Source organism: Rissa tridactyla, chromosome 7, assembly GCF_028500815.1.
Source record: "Rissa tridactyla isolate bRisTri1 chromosome 7, bRisTri1.patW.cur.20221130, whole genome shotgun sequence".
Lineage (NCBI taxonomy): Eukaryota > Metazoa > Chordata > Aves > Charadriiformes > Laridae > Rissa > Rissa tridactyla.
In genome coordinates this window covers 26,739,894-26,759,895 of record NC_071472.1, presented here as the reverse complement: position 1 = coordinate 26,759,895, position 20,002 = coordinate 26,739,894, and positions in this window count along the sequence as shown.

Sequence of the window (20,002 nt, the reverse complement as noted above, 5' to 3'; positions counted from 1 at the left end):
TGCTCCCAGGGAAATTCTCAGGAGTACAAGATCTGTGCATACTGACTCCCTCCCTTTGTCTCAGTAAAAATGTAAAAGCTATTTCAAGGCATCTAATGTTAGAATCCGTTACTAAAATAAAATAAATCAGTACAGGGTTTTTTTCCACTCTGCAGCTCCAACCCTCCTTTCTGCGATCACTGCCTTTCCCAGAGCATTTCAGCTTTATAGCTATGGCACCCAGCAGCCATGAAATTACCCTAGGATTGTTTCACACAAAGGAAAAACTTATCTGAGTATTAATATTTTTATTAATATAAGTAAGTAGTTGCTGTAAACCCAAAGTTATTTGTCATTCCCTCTAAATGAACAACTGAAGTTGTTACAGCTTCCTATTTTAAGTAGGAAATGAAATGTTTGGCAACTGCTTTAAAAAAGCTTTTTGCATAAACTTGAAAAATGTAAATTTAATTTTTTGGGGATTTTTTGTGGGGAGGCAGGATTTCTTCATTTCAAGTACTATGCCATCGCTCTGGCTAAGTTGTGAGCCTGCTAAAATATATTAAGAACACGTATTGCCGGTTAAGACAACCTATTAAAATCTGGATAAGCTTTGGAGAAGTATTAAATATTTATGCCTTAAACTGCTAAAACTGTTTCTTTGCTGTAAGTTGGGCTATGTTCTTTCAGCCAGTCTTGTTAGTATACTACATAGCACCACACGCTTTGTTGGCACTTGCCTATCATAACACATGGGTAATAAAAATATATTTGTAGTTTTTACTTAGAAGTTCTGTTTACAGTGTATGTATTACATGTAATTAACTTGGTATTACTGCATCCCATATAATATCATGAAATATTTCCTCCCTCAGTGTAATACAATGAACTTTATTACTTGAATTAGGAAGGCAAATTAAGGGGAGACAGAAATGCTTTGGTTTTCACTGTGCATCTTTTAAGCCATGCTGGAGCAAATGACGTTTCCAAGTAATTAAGATAAAATTGTGAAAGGGATATGTTTATCCCTGATTATTAACGTTCAAAGACTAAGTTGACAAGGTTATCCAGAAATCATGTACGGTGATTTCTCCAGTACAAGGAGTCAAATGAGAACCGGTAAAGTTCTTGAGTAAATAAAAAAACCTGGCAAAAAATACATTTTTTTTTTTATTTTTTTTTGTTCAACTAATTGCCACTTCTGTTTCAAGGAGTCAGACTTGCATATACTGGAGCAAAATTTGTTTCCTGACTTCAGCTTCCTGAAATCAGATCATAAATGAGATCACTCGCTTGGTACGTTAACGTGGGCATTCTACTTTACTTAAAACAGGACGCATGAAGATGACTGATTGGTATACAGAGCTATGGTTACTTCATGTATTTATGTCCAGTCCCAGGCCTTGAAAAAACGCTGCTACTTTCTTTTTGAAAGAACATCCCACCTGACTTGTAACTATTACTTATGTTTCAATAGTCTCACTGAACAGAGGAAAAGCAAAAGGACGTTTTTCCTCTCTGGACAGCAAGTCTCAATTCAAGAACGCCGTGCAAAATTTCTTGAGTCTTTAATGTTTTTTAGAAAGCACAGTCAGTAAAATATTCAGGAGTGAATGAATCCAAGTGTTCTGGATCACCATATTTTGTAGATAAAGTTATGATAAAAGGAAAAAAGGGCAGCTATGAACATGGAGGAAGTGGCAGAAAAGCAAGGCTTAAAAACATCTTGACGTGAAGTGGCAGAAGATGTTGGATAAATCTTGCAGATGAGAAACACAGATGTCGGTTAAGAATCTGAACAGCTAATAACATTGGTGAGAGGAGGAAATTAACGGTAAGATTAAGAGCAGTGGTGGATCAAGGTGATCTACAGAGCCACGAACAAGGAAAGGTAGTCCTTGCAACGTGCCACATGCCAGGAGAGATGTTCCCCTTCAGCAGCTCTGCCTGGTCTCTTCTGAATGGGTGTCAGGAAGTGGAATTTAAGTTTTTGCCCCAAAAGCAAACCCAGGTCATGGTTGAAGTGCTGATGATGCCCTTGCCCACCTTGAGCCTAATCCTGAGCTCAGTGAAAGCAAAGACAGATGACTCCTATTGACTTCAGAGCACTCTGGGTCAGACCCGCTGCAAGGTACTTGATAAGAACCAAGTGCCATTGCTATTGTCTTTCCTATGGCCAGCTCCCGTATGCAAATTAATCTGAAAACTCCATAACCAGTGTGAAATTAGTCATATGTTGCCATTGCTGCTTAGGGGTAATTACTAATCCCTGCAAAGACAGTAAGTGTGAAAGGCCCTGCAGATGCTGTCTGGGACATTCCTTGGCAGGAGAGAGCTTGGCGCCATTTTTATAGTTATGCCTGTTAAGATTTAATAGATGGAAAGTTTCATTAGTGACCTGTGTTGCAATTAACTTGAAGGAGGGTTCCAGCCTACTGTATGCAGTCCTTCCTCAGAGAAAGTTGTTTACATTTCCTTTTGGTAATAATTTATTGGCTTTTCAGCACTTGAATGTTAATGAATAGGGAGGTCCATGATTTAACAAAAAACCCACGAACAACACATAACATGATTTTCTCATTACAACTAACCTAATCCTCTTTTAGAGTATAACTTTTTATTCCTCAGTGAACATACTGGTTGCTGAAAGTCAAGACTGAGTTGACCCAAGGGCAAGGGATAACACATAAATGCAAATTTAAGGGAATAGTTTTCTCCTTGGTAACATCTGTAATAAGGATTAATGGGGTAGTGACCTGGTTTTTGTTTGTCTTTTTACCAGTCTACCCTGAGGCCAGATCCTGCATGCTTCACCCAATACTTTCATTGCAAAACAGATTAGGATTTAGGCCTTCTTGGTCTTGCAGGTGACCTGCCATGAGAGATGAGGCACACAATTCCTACTAACTTTAGAGCTGCTGCAGACTGATTTTAGTGCATTTATTGGGGAATTGCTCTGCACTACTTCTTTTGAAAGAGGAATATGTGCTCGCATGAAGCTGATTGATGTTCATAGTAACTGAGGATCATGTTCCCTGAACCTTCTGGGTCTACTTGAAAAGAGCTCTATCAAAGCAAGCAGCGGTTGAGACCAGCCCTGCCGAGCTCAGCTCCTGCCATCTCCCAGCTCTCCTGCAGCAGACAGCCCTCGCTGCCCTCCTGAGCCACAAGCAAGTGCTGGTGAGATGTCTGGTGGATGCTTTCATCCTTTAAGAGGCTCCCAGCATGCTTTTGCTGACACTTGTAACCATAAAGTTAGGGCAGACTGCTCTGAAAAATTGTTATCCTTGATTCAGAGTCAAGTTCCTCAGATTTCGATCAAAAACTTTGGCCAAAAAAATTAAAAAAAATAAATATAGACTTATATGAAGATCCCTTAGAAGTCAGGTTTGCCCTGGCACTGGTACAGACGTTTATGTCTGTGCAATATAAATATTCATGCGAAGTCAAGAAACAGAGATCATGTAACTTGACCATGAAGTTGTGGTGACCTGAAGGAATTCCAGATGATGGCAGTTCAGAGCACCATCAACTGATGGACATTCTAGTTTTCCCTGTACAGACACTTCTTCTCTGATCAAGACAGTGCAGAGCTGACAAACTGACACTAACAGGAGCTGGAAGGTTTTTGCATTTCTTAGTTAATCGGGAAATCTGTGCATGATGACCAGTGTGTGATGTGTGACTTCTTCTTGGCCTGGCATCATAATCTCAAAATGAATGAACAGAAATAAGGAAGGCATTATACTATTTTATGCTAAATTAAGCTATCTGCAGAGCACTAAATATCTATCTCTGGAGAAGCATCATAAAACCTAAGTATTTTCACTGCAACAGTGGTATTATAAGTATTTTATGGTTTATTGCTAGAATGTGAAATTACTAACCAAGATTTTTAAAAATACTAGAAGAAAATAGGAAAATGAGAACCATTCATACAAATTTTGTTCTGTTATTTAACTGAAATTTCAGTTATTGTTCCATTTAGAGCTCACCAAAGATGATTTTTTTTAACATATCCTTGCGAGGCGGGGGAAAAACCATATTCGTCAAAGCTTAAATACTCTGTAGGGGCACAGTGGGTCTGTCTGAAACCTCCCGTGGGCAAGGTTTGCAGGGCTGAGGGTAGAAAATGTTGTCAAAGTGGACGCAGGCAGATTTGCCAAATGGCCCGTGTGTGCACGCTCAGCTGGACCACGTGGGCTTAGGTCAGGGCAGTAATATAAGAACTGCCGTCCCTGCTGTGGCTTTTTCTGAATGAGTGCCTCTTCTCGCGATGCTACAGACAATCCATTTTGCATTAAAGGTTTAGGGGGGGCATAGAATTGTGTGTGTGGGTGTCTGATCTTATAGAGACCTTTTAGTCCTACTCCAGGGGCTGAGGAGTGGATGAGGAGAGTTAGGGATGGGTGCAAGTATCCCTCATGTATTGCCCTATGAGCCCCATCAGTCTGGTGGGTGATTCCTTCTCTTCCCCTGTCCTTCTCTCATGGTGCTGCGAAGTATTCTGGAAAGTCTTAGTTTTGGGGGCAAAGGGACAAGAAAGAATCTGAAAGCTCAAAAAAAAAAAATTCCTACCCTGCTTCGTGTGTGATTGCAATTGTGAAGGCTAAGGGGGAAATTTTGGACTCGTACAGCTAATCCTTTACTTTTTATTTTGATGGATGTACAATGGAAAATAAAGGATGAGATATTACACAGAGGAAGTGGGTGTGTGAGAGACAGGGCAAGGTGCACCCCCTCAGAAAAACAAGGTGTGTTGGATGCATTGCCGTGATGCTAAGAGCAGGATGTCTGCATATGCGCACGCATACCCACCCATGCTGGAGCTGTGTCTTAAGAAAGAGGAAGATGTTAGCTTTTTTCCTTAAATTTGGATCTTCCTACTTCTTTTAATAAATGTGATATTATTAGCTAGCGCTAAAAAATTTAGAGTAAGTTGAAATCCAGTGCGAGAGAAAAGCAGCAGGCTCTGATCAGTGTGACTAGGATGAAGAGAAAGACTTTTTCCAGAGGTTTCTCAAACACAGGTGATGGATGTGGAGCTACCCCGAGGTGAGGGTTTTGCCACCAAACGTGTTTGAGACCGAGTCACTTGAGTTAGGGCTGCAGTGCTGTTGTGGCTGGGGTTCGATGGGATAATGGTGCATTAACCTGCAGCATAGGATCATTTCCCACCCCGCTGCAAAATTATTAGCTGCATTTGAGTATTGTAATCCTAGGAAGGAATACTTCCAAATGGCTCAAAAGAATGTCATGCAGCCTTTATTAGTTTGTCACTACAGCAGAGACGCCTCCAACTCGCTTTGATTTAGTGACATAACTCGTGGGTAACAGCTTTAGGCAAGGCCACACACATGCAAACAGCCACTGGTGATTTGGATAATTAGTAGGAACGGCAAAGCCCTGTCTCTTTACAAGAAAGGTAGCAATGATATGCAATTAAAAATGAGCTGTAAAAGGTGAAATCCTGTAGCTATATGGAATAGGCCAGGTTGAGTAAAACAACATAACAACTATCAAAAAAAAAAAAAAAGAGAGGAGAATGAAAGGAAAATGCCCTAATTTTGAGTGTAATTTTCAGTGAAATATTTTCTAAAGGTGGAATAGGAGACAATCTTTGGCTTCTCTGAAAACAGGAGTAGCTCCATTGTACAACCAGTGTCCTGATGTCTGTAGGATCTGTTATCTTACAATATTTATGTTAAAGGTGTCTGAATGGAGCACCTTGATAATATGAAAAAAATGTCAAAAATATTATAATTAACCAGAAAAGTATGAGATGCAATTAATATTTTCTCTTACAATTTTTTTTTTCTACCTCTTGGTTCTTGATGACTTCTGCGGTGCTTGGCCCTTCCTGTTTTCTTTGCATTGGAAAGGTTTCAGATTGGCTCCAGCATTATTTGTTTTGACAAGTTTGGGTTATGTTCCCTTTTTTCCTTATCTACTCCTCCTTATTTGCCTTATGGAACTGAACTTGTGACACTGTACCATTTCCTTGGCAGCAGTCTGCCAGTTGTATTCAGTATCAGAAAAAACCCCATGAGGATAGTTATCAAGTATTTCTAATAAATCAGAATGACTTCACACTATTTTGACTACCGCATATTTATAATACAGTTTTACATCTGTAAATCTGGAATGAGGTAGGCCACGATACATGCTGGCATCATCTGATATGTCTATCAGATGATACAATATAGAGGTCTTGACTACTGAGGTCATTAAAGATCCCCAAACATGCCTCACAAAAGATTTTTTAAACTTACTGTTCTGGGAAAATAGATTTTAGATATTTCACAGAATCACAGAATGGTAGGGGTTGGAAAAGACCTCTGGAGATCATCTAGTCCAACCTCCCTGGTAATTTCTGGAATAATTACGTTCTGCCAAAGTAAGTTCTTGCTCCAGATTGAATTTTATATAGTGTTTTACCTCATTTCTGTCAATAGGTGTGCACTAGTGACTGCATAGCATCGTATGCGTAATGTTTTATGCTTTACAGGTAGTTCTATTTCAATAGCTGCTGAATGAGTCAAAAACTAATATATAGGTCCTGTATTTCAAAATCCAGTAGATAATTAACAAATACAGGCTAGCCCTTATTGTTTAAGTATATAAGGTGCCCTTGGGCTCATAGTCATGTTTTTGACCACTTTTATATACAGAACATTAGCATTATGCTCATAGAATCATAGAATCATTTAGGTTGGAAAAGACCCTTGGGATCACCGAGTCCAACCATCGACTCCACTCTACGAAGTTCTCCCTTACATCATATCCCCTAACACCACATCTAAATGACTCTTAAACACATTCAGGGATGGTGACTCCACCACCTCCCTGGGCAGCCTATTCCAGTGTCTAACCACTCTTTCTGTGAAGAATTTTTTCCTAATGTCCAGCCTAAACCTACCCTGTTGCAGCTTGAAGCCATTCCTCTTGTTCTATCGCTAATTACCTGTGAGAAGAGACCAGCACCAACCTCTCTACAATGTCCTTTCAAGTAGTCGTAGAGAGTGATGAGGTCTCCCCTCAGCCTCCTCTTCCTCAAACTAAACAGTCCCAGCTCCTTCAATCGCTCCTCGTAAGATTTATTCTCCAGGCCCTTCACCAGCTTCGTTGCCCTCCTCTGCACTCGCTCCAGCACCTCGATATCTCTCTCGTATTGAGGTGCCCAGAACTGGACACAATACTCAAGGTGTGGCCTCACCAGTGCTGAGTACAGGGGGACAATCACCTCCCTCCTTCTGCTGGTCACACTATTTCTAATACAAGCCAATGCTATATTGTTTCTAGATTTGTCAGAGTTTTATGTCACTTTAAGCACTAATTAGTCAAATATCATTGTACAGCTAGAATTTCTGTCCAATTTTTGTTAAATACTCTAAGTAGCCAACAAATGTTAAAACTTCTTTTGTGGAAAAGTAAAGCAGATGTACTGAGGTGTTGCCTCCGCTTTGAGAGAGGGTCATTTGTGTGGTCTTACTTCTTTCCTTGTATCTTGAGGCCTCTAGCGGAAACATGTACATCGCAGGAGGGGCACCACTCAGCGAGGTGTGAAGGAAGCCTTTTACTTCTAGACAGTGATGTGTGGCTATTAACTTTTGAAGCTCTTATTTATCTGAGAGGTTGCTCTCCAAGCACTAATAAACAACTCATAGGGCTCAGAACTGAAGACGAAAGAGCCTTGAACAGTGTTAGGAAGAAATCTGTGTGGTGACTCTGAGCTAGTACTTCCTTAATGGCCATGCATTTATTAAAACAGAACAAAATAAAACCAAACCAAACCCAAAACAACAAAACCACCCCTCTTCCCCCCCCGAAAAACCCCACCCAAAACACAACTCTGGAATGAATCTGTAGATACGCAAAATGTGCAACTATGCATTGAGAGCGAGTTTTTATTTTTTTTTCTGCCTCTTAACCCAACTGATCAGAGTTAAGGTCAGGAGGTATTTGTATAAAGTTAATGGTTACGTTGTGTAAATGAATTTAATGAGCTTAGTGACTGTTAAAATAAGCTTAAAAAGAGAGAAGGAGATACAAGATATCTAACAAAATGGCCTTGTTTCCTTGCAGTAATCTAGCAAATTTTAAAAGTTTCTCTGATGAGGGAAAACTCCTGAGTGAGTTTTTAGCTCCTAATACAGGCATAAAAATTGTAATAATTATTTTTGAAACCTTGAAGACTTCAACCCTTTCCTAAATCAACCTCCCACCATTTATGATGGTTTGCATACGTGTGCAAGATACAATGAAGCTATGGTTAAAAAATTTGAGACTACAGACTGGCCTACGTCTGTGCTGGAGAAAATGTTCATCTCTGTTATAGTACAGAGGTTTTGGTCATGAAAGGAAATGAGAATACATTATGGATGCATTTGATATGGAACTTCTTTTTGAGCGAAACGCTTCCGTGGAAGTGAGGACTGATGTGTGTCTATCATTTATATAATCTTATTTGGAAAAGAGAAGAGATTCTGATTAACTGTGTACTGAGAAACAAGGAATCAAAGTGGTTCAGAAATTTTTGAAAGATTTGGCACAAGTTTGGCCAGGAATAATTTGTGTCTTCTAGTTTTGTCCTTCTCAGCTCTCTGGAACATTGATTGAATCTTGCAGGGCAGAATAAAATTGCAGACTGCAGCAAGACCGTTAAATAGCATACTTGGAAAAAATCAAAATGTGCTCACACATCTAAAATCTTTTATTTTGAGTGAAAAACTTGCCCAACAAGCTCCGAGGAAATAGTGCAACTGTTTGGTTGTAATGTTGCTCATAAAATGGTATTGTTCAGTGCCTCAACAGGGATCGTTTCCTGATTTTCAAGTTGTCTGTTGAGGTCAGTGTCACGGAGCACAATGGAAGATGTCTCTGTAGGCCTTTTTCTGTTCAACACAAAGTGTATTTGAGCATTTGTATTTGAGATCATTCCATGGCACTTAGGATAAAGGCATCCTGTTCCATGACTCAAACGTGTAGGTGTTACTGCTATGAAAATAGTTAACTAAGAGATTTGGCTTATGAGCCTGGAATAACTTGCTGAATTTGCAGTTTTGGTTTTTTTTTTTTTAAGATGTTAATACCTTAAAACAAAACCTGGAACCTCCCTCTGCCTGTTTTAGATGCTTTCTGCTGATTGTTTATAACGAATGAGCAACTAATACTTTAGGTGAGAGCTGACATGAGAATGAATCTAAACTTGCAGCCAGAAAGCCCTGTGGTATTTTTCCATATTTCTGTGGGTGCATCTAGCTGCTTTTTCTCAGAAAGAACGCAGCTGTGATCTGTGTCAAGGAATAAGTGATGCTCTGAGATTGCAGTGATTAGTTGATTTGCATCTTCAGTTGAAAGGAAATTCTAGCTAATCAATGGACACAACTACACTTGTTTTGATTTAAATAAGCAAGTCTAAAAGCCTTCTCTGCACCTCTGTTTGTTTAAGTTGGCTTTGTCTCTTTGATCTCATGTTAACATACCTTAATGACAGGTAATGATTGATAATGGTGTATTGTAAAGTTCAGGTAATAAATAGTGTTTTACTCATAATAATGCTGAATAATGTACTTTTTATGACCCAGTTTGATGGAAAATTTCCTCGTCAACTCTGCCTAATTGTCCAAACAAAACCACCCATTACTTAAAGAAATACATGTCTAAACTAGACACATTAATTAGGGTCATGACTGAGCTACACAAAGGAATATAGTAACACTTCAGTTATCTTTAAGTATGATCTTTGGACAGCAGTCCTAATGTTAAACTGAAGTTTAATGGGAAGCTATTGTTTACACTATCCTTTCGTAGCTCACAGACACATGTTGGAGTCCATCCATAGCAGCTGGGTGATGGGAAAAGTGGCGTCTCCCTGAAGGTCTTTAAAGGTCATAAGCAATATCAGCTGGAACACCAGAAATCACAAAATCAAGAGAGCCTGGGTGAAAAAGGAGGAAAAGAGGTTTCTGGGTTTTTATCCAGTCAGAAACCGAAGTCAGTAAATATCACATTCCATCAAGTTGAGGGTTGTTAAAAAGGGGCTTACTTTTTAGCTGTCAACATCCCGGAATACTGTACATCTGAGTGCTGTGCCAAACCCCCCGCGGGCGCCGGCACTCTCACAGTATCTCATCTGCACTGAAGGTTCAGGGATTTTTACTGATAACATAGTGAGGCTCCAGACGTACCAGTATAGACTTTAAAATAGAAGCCCAAACTTCAGAAAACTTTATGTATTTTCTCTCAAAATCACTCAAAATTATAAGGAACAACAAAAACCTAATTCTATGAAAACATGAGGTTCAATGAGTAGATTGTCCCATAGGACCAAGTAATTTTCTAATGAAAGGCCTCCTAGGTGCTGAGTTCAGATCCCTTTAAATAGACAGTGCTCACTTCTATAAGTATCATAGAAGCACGCGTGAGATACTGCTGATGTAAGAGAATTTGTATTCTCTCCCACTGCCCCCACGCAGCAGAGCATTCCTTGGGTCTCGGAAACATAGCAGCTTTGGTGCAAGACTGAGTGCGTCAGCATGCTTGGAATGAAATGAAAAAACACCTACCTGTCCCTTTCCTACTCCTGTTGTTTCCATCCAGTATTAAAAGTGTATAAGATGTTATGCCAAAAGGGATTTGTCCTTCTTATCTAGGAAGAGGAATGCTTTTGCTATTTGCATTTCTGAATTGCTTAGCTGCCCAAGCATGCTTTATGTGTGCTGGTTGAAATGTGTCATCGGATCACGTGGCCGCTGTTCTCTGGCTGATGTTGGACTTTCTCCAACAAATATGGATTATGTTAAAGTAGGTTCTGAATTGACGAGGATATGTTAATAACTCCCAGATGGGCATCTTTGTGCAGGGAAATACAAGCAGTCTATGGCAGGAGCTAGTGTTTGGCAGGTCCATCATTCCGTCATTAAAGGCCACATTATTACTTACAACTCTGCTTGCATGACAATTGCTTGCATAAACTCAGTCTCACAATAACAAATACATACGATTTGCTTTTAGATGTATTTTCCTCTTGCAAGGAATTTTTTGAGATGACTGCCAGCATTTCCTCCAGTTTAAAATATGGATCTTTATAATTAAACAACAGCGTGAAATAAACACTTAGGTTCCACAAATGCACACCTAAGGTCATTTTTTCAGATGTGTGATACAAATACAAGCACAGATTACTTACCTCAGTGTGGCCTGTGTATTATTCAGTGTTGTGTTTATCTAAATTTCATTTATAGTTACAATCGGGTGCGTTGTTTTTTAACGCATTTAACATGTTTTTTATTTCATGCTCTAAAGGTGTTTCTAGTCTTCCTATGAGCTGTTAAAAATAATGTTTCTTTCCACTTACTTGCACAGATGCAAGAAGTGGTTATAACTAAATAAATATATAAGCAGTATGTGCAAGTGTGTGAATTATATCACAAATGTATTTGCTATGCATCTTCACCACAACACTTGCCCTTCATCTATTAACCCATTTCACCAAAACGTTCCAAAGCTCTTTCCATCCAGCAAGAATTTACAAAATGTGACTGGTTGGAAAACATTCTTTCCCCGATCCCACACCTCCTAAGTATCCAGTCGTGAACTTGAAAACAAAAGCAAAAGTCATGCCAGGTTTTTTTTAGGGTGTAAAAAAGCCCAAAATACGTTGTTTACAGGTTACATCTTTCACTGCTAGCTGAAGTGGAACAAAGACTTTGGATTCCAGGAATGGGAAGCTTTGAGATTCCCAGTTCTAGTTCTTATCTTTAGTCCTAGAGACATTCCTCAGGAGTTGAATTCTACAAAGCATGGCCTCTGGTTACAGTCTGGGGAGTAGTTACCAGGTAAGATAATATAAATAATACAGGCAATAAACATTTCAAAAAATCCCCATCATAAAATAATCTTTTTTTTTTTTTTTTTTTTTTTTTCAAAAAGACTTAGTGGCTACATCTTGAATATTTTTATCAATTGTCTAGGTTATTCGACCCTAAAGTCAGTGATCTCTATACTCCATTTTAACGTATTCTCACAAACACATATCTGTATTTTCTCATGCACATACAGTCTAACCTGGATTTTGACTAACGTATCAATGATAATGAATACTTTATCCTTCTTCACAATAAAAGGGGTAAAGTATATATTTTGAAGTAACATCATTGAGTTAGCTGATGAGAATTTACATTTTTGCAGCGCATTCTGGGGAATACTGCTGTGTTGGGGCGGTATTTTCTGGTGATAACCCAAAACGTCAATACCATCAAGTGTTTGGATCTAACCCAAGCGACAAAGATATCATGAGGGCTCCACATATTTTTGTACTTCTCTAGTCTCTCTCTGCATGTTTTGCTATTGTTGCTCTCAAACTGGCACTTAATTTTCTTGGCTCTTAAAACGAGCGTTGTAAGAGTAGTTCAATGTAATATGTGGTATTTTAATATTGTGACTCTTAATGCTACATAAAACCTTTGTTTCCTACAGGTTTATTGAGCTGGTGTATTAGATTTCCTGCTGCATGAGCAAGAAGATTATGGTGGCTTACGTCTAAGTGTGCTTTTGGGAGGCATTTTGTATTTTCTCTATAAATAGTCTTTCTAAAACACAATTGTGAAACTATTAATGTTTATATCGCATTATACATCTCTCTAAGTTTACTGTGCTGAGTATACAGTGTGGTAGCAAGAGGAAATGTTTTTGTCTAAGAAACGTGTTCAGAATTGTTATTGCTAAAAGGCTACTAAAAGGCAAGTTTTGTAATATTTATCTTCTTATCTGTAGGGTATTTTTGGCTTATTACACTGAGCCGTCCCTCTTTTCAGCAATAGTAAAATTACATCTCTTCTGGAGTTAAGCACTTCAATAGAGCTTGCAGATACGAAGCTTTCAGCAGAAATGTGGGATTCTGGCTGTTCCCTTTGTGTCGGAAAAAACGTGAAGCGAGTCAGTTGCAATTACAAGTTCTTCACAGATTAAATTTTGATTTAGGGATCAGAGCCACGTGCATAGCAAAACTTGTATTTTATTCTGGATAAACGTTTTTGGCTTTAGCAAAAGAAAGTGTTTATTACGGACTTCAAAGATACAAACCCTGGAAAGATCATTCGTCTTAAGACAAATGGAAAATGTACGTGGGGGAGGGATGTGGAGGTGGTTCCTACCTGTATTATATTACTGACTTGCATTCTGGTTTGAGAGTAATTTAACAAGCAATTTCTTCACGATTTATAAGAAAATGCCACAGGCGTAACTTCGCGAGGTCCCCTGGAGCCATTTATTCACCCGTACACGAATAGCCAGTTTCAGTATTTTTGAAAACATAACATGAGTGAAACAAATGGTTGGTGTCGCCCCATCCAGCCAAATGAAGGACAATCACCTCCGAGCAGTGATGGTGAGGTGGATGGGCTCCAGCTCCGAGTCCTCTTCTGGTTCAGGTGTAGCATGACGTAGGGGTAATCTGCAATTTGCTGGGGGCATCGTTAGCACACTCTGCCTGCGGGGCAGGATTGGAGCCAGGCCGGGAGCAGCTGCCCGCCGGGCTTCCCCGGGCACGTGGGGATCCGCAGGACCCCTGCCATCACCCACCTCGGGCCAGTGCCGAAGCCCCCGGTGACACGGAGGAGGTATTAGGTCAGATGAGTTACATTAAGTGGCAAGTGATAAATTCAAGATGACAATTCAAAACAGCAGTGTTTCTTCTGGTAATTAATTCCAGTGGTGCCTGAGGCAGTGCTTAGCTGCTACAACCAGTGTGGCCAATGCTGAGCAGCTAATGAGAAAACATTACAGCGAGGATTAGGGGCCAGTACATTCTGGCAGGATGAGGTCACTATGATTAGAAAATATTAATGCAGGCTTAATGTGATAAACTGACTGTGACAAAGAAACTTTATTTTATCCATCAGTGGTTAAAATGCAAAAATCTCTTTTTAAAAACAAAATAATAAAATTTAAATTCCCGCCCCCCCCCCCCCCCCCCGCCCCAAACAGCTTTTACACTCTGCCTGTAACAAAGTGCCACTCCAGTGGCACCAAGCGTTGCTTTAGTGTTGTCACATGCAAACCGTGTCAAGGCTAGTTAGCTGTTGTAGCCAGACACAAATCCTTCTCTTTCATTTGTTTTAATTACTTTTGTCAGGTAACAATGAACACTCAGTTTAGAGGAAGGAGCATTGCGGTTGTTACCTATAAAGCGGAAAGAATGATGAGAAAATAACACTTCTACGCTCCAGCACCCTACTGCCTTCCGTCAACAGCAGCGATGGGGTTGCATGATATTGTCTAGCAAAAGGCAAGGACATCCTCAAACCTTTGACTATGTTAGAGATGGAGAAAGGCGATGAAAGAGCAGAGTTTTGTAGTCACAGCCCTGCCCTGTTGCTGCAGCACGGGTTTGAGGGGTTAGTCGTGAAGAAAAATCCATACCCAATGGCGCTTTAAAAAAAATAACTGTTTCTGTGAGGTTTTCCCGGGCTGTTATGTTACCCTCCATAGCTGCAGGATTCGTGTTATTCACGAACTAGGGGTGCCGCGTACTATCCGAACGGAAACCTGTGGGTTATAATGTGCTTACGCAGCACTTTCACCAATAGAGTTGAAGTGGTGTACTGCTAATTATGGAGTGAGATTTATTTCCTAAGTGTTTCCTATTAATTGTGAGGATATAGATGAGACGGACTGCATATTGTGGCATTTGCATTTTTTTTTGTCTAAAGACTAACAGTTATTTTCACATTTTTGCTTTTTGTCTTGTTACCACGTTTATGTAACAATCACTTTTCAACTGAAAGCATTATAAATACTTCAGTATAACTGCTTCTATAGAGCAGATAAAAATAGCATTTAATCACATCAGCAAGACTTCCGCTAGTCCCAAAATGTCAAATAATATAATTAATTTGCAAGCTTGTAACAGAATCCTTACATTATCTCAGACTATATCGAGCTATAAGGGATGTTCTTACCCTGTATCTTATTACAGTACCTTTATTTTTTTTTTAAATACCTTTTTCTTATTTCAGCAAGACATTATGATGCATTTTCTTTATTTCACCCACCTAACTCTTATCTTTTAGAACTCCAGAATACTCAAAGAAGAAAACATAAATTCCACACGTTTTTTTTTTTTCTCTTATTCAGCTCTTTTTATACAGTATTGAACTAGTATAGTGAAAATATATGTTCTTCAATGCGAAATTTGGAACTGATGTTTGAGGCCTATGCTTACAGAAGATAAGAAGGTAAAAATAATTGTATTAAATACATTGACCCTTTTAGTAATCACACAGACTTGCAACGACATTAATATTATTTTTTTTGAACAATGAAAGCACCATCAAGGGTAATATGCTGTAATCTGATAAGTGACATTTGTTTCCATGGCACTAAAATCTTTTTGGACATACTCCTTTTTCTGTTTATATAATAAGCTTGTCAATTTGCCCAGGTTTTATTCATTTCTTCCTGTAGTTACACGATGGACAATTATTTTGTCTTCATTTTCAGGCAAAAAAAAAAGTATCCCATAGCTTAATCCCTACAACGCATAGCCTTAGAACCTTCATTAATTAAAAGACAAATTGGAAAACTATAGCTAAAATATATTAAATGCAACAATTTTACTCAGGCCCTTCTGCCATTTATTTTTAATGTTTAAACCTCATTTAAACAAAACACTTTGAGTGCAAATTAAACTCTAGGTAGCATAATTAAAACCCAGGTTTAGAACTATTGGAGTCCTAGGTAGACTTTGGGATTTCTGTTGATTCCTATGATGTCATCATAGTGGTGAAAGGAAAAGTTGGGTAATTATCCATTTTCAGAGGAGAATATGTATTTCTGTGGAAGGCACAGGAGAACACTTTTGACTGTATCAGTTTTGAACTCATGTGGGAGAGCACCATAGGAAAATATAGTAATAACGCATGCAGAATTGTGTTCAGATGAATAGACGCGTGTTTAGGTCAGTAGGTAAGATCTAGGTAGTGCTAATGGCTAATCATTTATAACCCACCCTAGATCAATTTTTTTACTCGTCAGAATTTTGTGGGCGTAATGAAAAGTGAAGTGGCACAAGAAGCCTTTGCATAGGTTTTCTATCGGCAAAATTAAACTGTTGCAAAAGCCTTCATTTTCACGGAAGACACATTTAGTTGTTTCATCCTACGGGAAGGAAAGTTGTAATACATGGTAATCTGAATGGGGGAGAGGAAGATCTACTGATACCATGGTAAAAAAGTGTTTTGTGTCAAAGGTAGCTTTTACTTGGCATGTCTTCCTCTACCATTTGCTAATTAGTGAACAGATAGCTATGTTTTGGTACCGTTTAAATTACAAACTGTCTGGGATGGGAATTACAAGGAGTGGTTCAGTCAGTTTGAAGAGGAAGATTTTGCAGCTTCTAACTAGGACATTAAGCTCCACGTGGTATATTTTATGAAGATTATTTCATTTTAAATTCATCTGCCTGGAAAACAAGCTCACTGTAAGTTTTTGATAATTTTTTAGAGTATCTTAACTACAAACTATTCTAAAATGTTTCATTAATACACAAGTATCAAATAACATCTGAATATAACTTCCGGTTTTAAGTATGAGCTATTAGGTAGACATTAACTGTAATACACAGTAAAACTTTATAATGGATGTTCAGTATGGCTATGGGATATGACTCCACACTGGAGGATGGCCAATGAGTCTAGATTTTAATTTTGATATAATAAACCATAGTATGGTTTGAATACAGGCTTTCCATTTAATCCTAACTACTGAATTTCACAGCATCAGAAGAAATACTTTATTTCACAAGTTTAACCGGGGTTTTGAACAGTCTGTGGGGTTTTATGTTTTCCAAACAAACCCATAAAGATTTTATGAATAGGTGGTTCTTCAGATCCTGATGCCAAACTTGTGTGGCTGGTAGAAGAGACAAATGCTTGGCAATTTTTATTTTTTATTTTTAGCTTTGTTCTCTCTCTAGTTTACACTCACTAATACCTGCATTTGTATATTTTTCTTCTGTTCTCGAGTACCTGAAGCTATTTAGCACAGTGAACGTGGGGCTGGCTGAACACATAAACATCGAGAGTTGACAGGGTTTTGCTGCAGCTGGAAACTAGGGAATATATAATTGCATCATTGTCTCTTATTCTGCTCCCACATGTAACTTGCTTAAATGTCATTTCATGCTGCAGGCTCTCACTCTTCCCTTCCCCGTAAACCTTATTCAACCTGCACTCAGCCATCATGATAGCGGTGCCTGAGCCCGGAGCCCACCGACATCCCGGGGGGGGTTTCGTATTCAGGCATCACCGATCGTTGACCTGGCTATTGTTGTTTGTGATACTTACTGGTAAACTTTCGCAATCAATACAACATCAGCCTGCCTCGCTCCTGGGAATGGAAACCTGAAACAGTGCACTTAATCTTGAAGCCGGCTCCTGCTCCCTGCTCTGCCGCTAAACTGGGTAGTTGGCCTACTTGATGCGGCATTATTGCTGCAGAGGTCAGATGTGAGCTGGCTTGGCAAGCACTGATGAATGGCTGTTTGTGATGAAGCACCTCTTCCGTCCAACGAGAGACATTTAATAATGATGGACCATAACTGCGCGCACCAAAAAAAACCCAACAAACCACCTTGTAGCTTGTTTGTGAGCGTATATAGTGAAAGCTGGAGAAGGCAACGTGCTAGTTTGGAGCAAGACTTTAGGAAAAAAAAATAAATTAATGAGGAAATTGAGGTCTTATTAAAAGTTAAAGAAACCTTCCCATTCTTTAGAGAATCGTAGCAGTTGCTGCAAATACGTATATTTTCCTGCCATTCTACTTGCATTGCTTCCTGTTTTCCTTGCATTTAAAAAAAATCACTGCAGATTGACAAAGACAGGAAATAATCTTAAGGACCAAAAAAGTAAAATTAACACAAATTATCTCTACAGTAATTTAATTTCTTTGAACTCTGCTGTCAGATACTCTGTTTTGCTTGAAATCAATGATATGGGCTAAGAGTAGGTACTTAAGTACATCTTGCGAAAATTAAGTTTCTCTTCTGTAGAAAAAGGAGAAATCTTTGTGAATGAACAAACAGTTGAAAGCTCTCACCTTAATACTGGAGAGAGCTTTCCACAAGGTTTTTATCTTGGAAAGCAAAAGCTGAAATAACCAAATAATCACTTCTGGGTTCATCTAGGTTGACAAACGTATGATTTTGCTGTTTGGTTTTTTTGCCCCTTCACAAAGTGTTATCTTTGTTCCACGCCTACTGTCTCTTACAGACGTTGATTACAATATCCAAACAAAAAAAAAATCAAAACGCCTCACCCCCAAAAAGTTAATTAACCACTACAACCACAGGCCAGCAAGACCTTTGTAATAAGCTCTATTGCTCTGTTCTGCAGCAAAGGTGGCAGACAATGGTGTTTATCAACCCAGATATTCATAACCATGGAAGTACTTCTTACAGGTGCAAAACACCGCTGCAGGTCCATAGGGGAACACCTATGTATTTACTTGGGTTTTTTAAAGTTCCATTAACCAGCCCTCTGGTTAAGTAGTTTTTGTAATGTCTGTAGTGGGGAGGACATGAAAGCTGATAGAGTACCTCCAACATGAGCAGTTTTTAGAACCTCTTCTTGGCCCATGGACAAACATCACTGATGAGAAAATTCCACATTCTGTCTTCGAAATTCCAGTCCTGCAAGCTAATGTGTTGCAGCCGAAAGTTCAGCTGTATGATGAAGTGTCCATTTGAATTCTGATACTTTTTCACTTCTGGTATTGCACCTGCTTGAAAACTGTTCTGTAGGAGGGAAGAGTTTTGCTCCAAACACTTGCGTGTTTCCTATTCTGGTTCAACGACTGGGTGAGTTGCTATGCAAGCCCCAGCACTCCTAAAAATAGGTTCAGTGCTCAGATTGTTAAAATAATATTTGCATGATGTTCCCAGTTTTCTGGCAGTGCTTTATTGATTGCTTTGTGATGTTAATGCATTTTTCCCCAAAATGTTTCATTTCCTCTTCTTCTCCACATACCTAACACATGGTGTTGAGATTCTCACTAGACCATTATACTTTATTACAGGAATCACTGCATTTATACAAATACAGATTTACGGAAGGGTAAGGGCTGGAAAGTGGAGTTGACAGGTGAGAATTCAAACTTGCCAAATAAGGCCTGTTGGCTTTTAACTGAGCGTAGGCCATGTTATTCCTGGTCATGACTGGACTTAAAGTTGTGAGTTTCTGGCATAAATCCCTGGAGTGTGGCTCACTGTGACAGAGAGTGTGCTGATGCCTCTGGTGCTCGGATTTCCGGTCTTGCTGTGTTGCATGTTGAGAGAATTGCACGCAGGTTTTGCAAAAAAAACCTTTTTCTGTATATGCTGTAGCTTCAGCCTACTGCTTTTGATTTTGATGAAGAGCAATTAGCTGCAGTGTGGGATTTTTGACTCACAGTGGTTCCGTTTTCTTGTACAAAGGCATTACAGACTGCGAGAGGTAAACTAGCGTGTTAGGTCAATTGGGCCAGGCTCAGAGGTACCAGTTCTACTTCTGTAAACTGGTAGGGTAAACTGATGGTAAACTGGTTTTACAGGTATGGGAGCCAGAAAATTGAGTTTGGAGCAGGAAATTAGTCACTTATGAGCAATAATACAGGCTGAGAGACTTGGGGTTGTTCAGCCTGGAGAAGAGAAGGCTCCGGGGAGACCTTACAGTGACCTCCGAGTACCTGAAGGGGGCCTACGGGAAAGCTGGGGAGGGGCTGTTTGCAAGGGCATGTAGCGATAGGACGAGGGGCAATGGTTTTAAACTAGAGCAGGGTGGGTTTAGATTAGACATTAGGAAAAAGTTCTTTACAATGAGGGTGGTGAGACACTGGCACAGGTTGCCCAGAGAGGTGGTGGCTGCCCCAACCCTGGAGACATTCAAGGCCAGGCTTGATGAGGCTCTGAGCAACCTGATCTAGTTGAAGATGTCCCTGCTTACTGCAGGGGGGTTGGACTAGATGGCCTTTAAAGGTCCCTTCC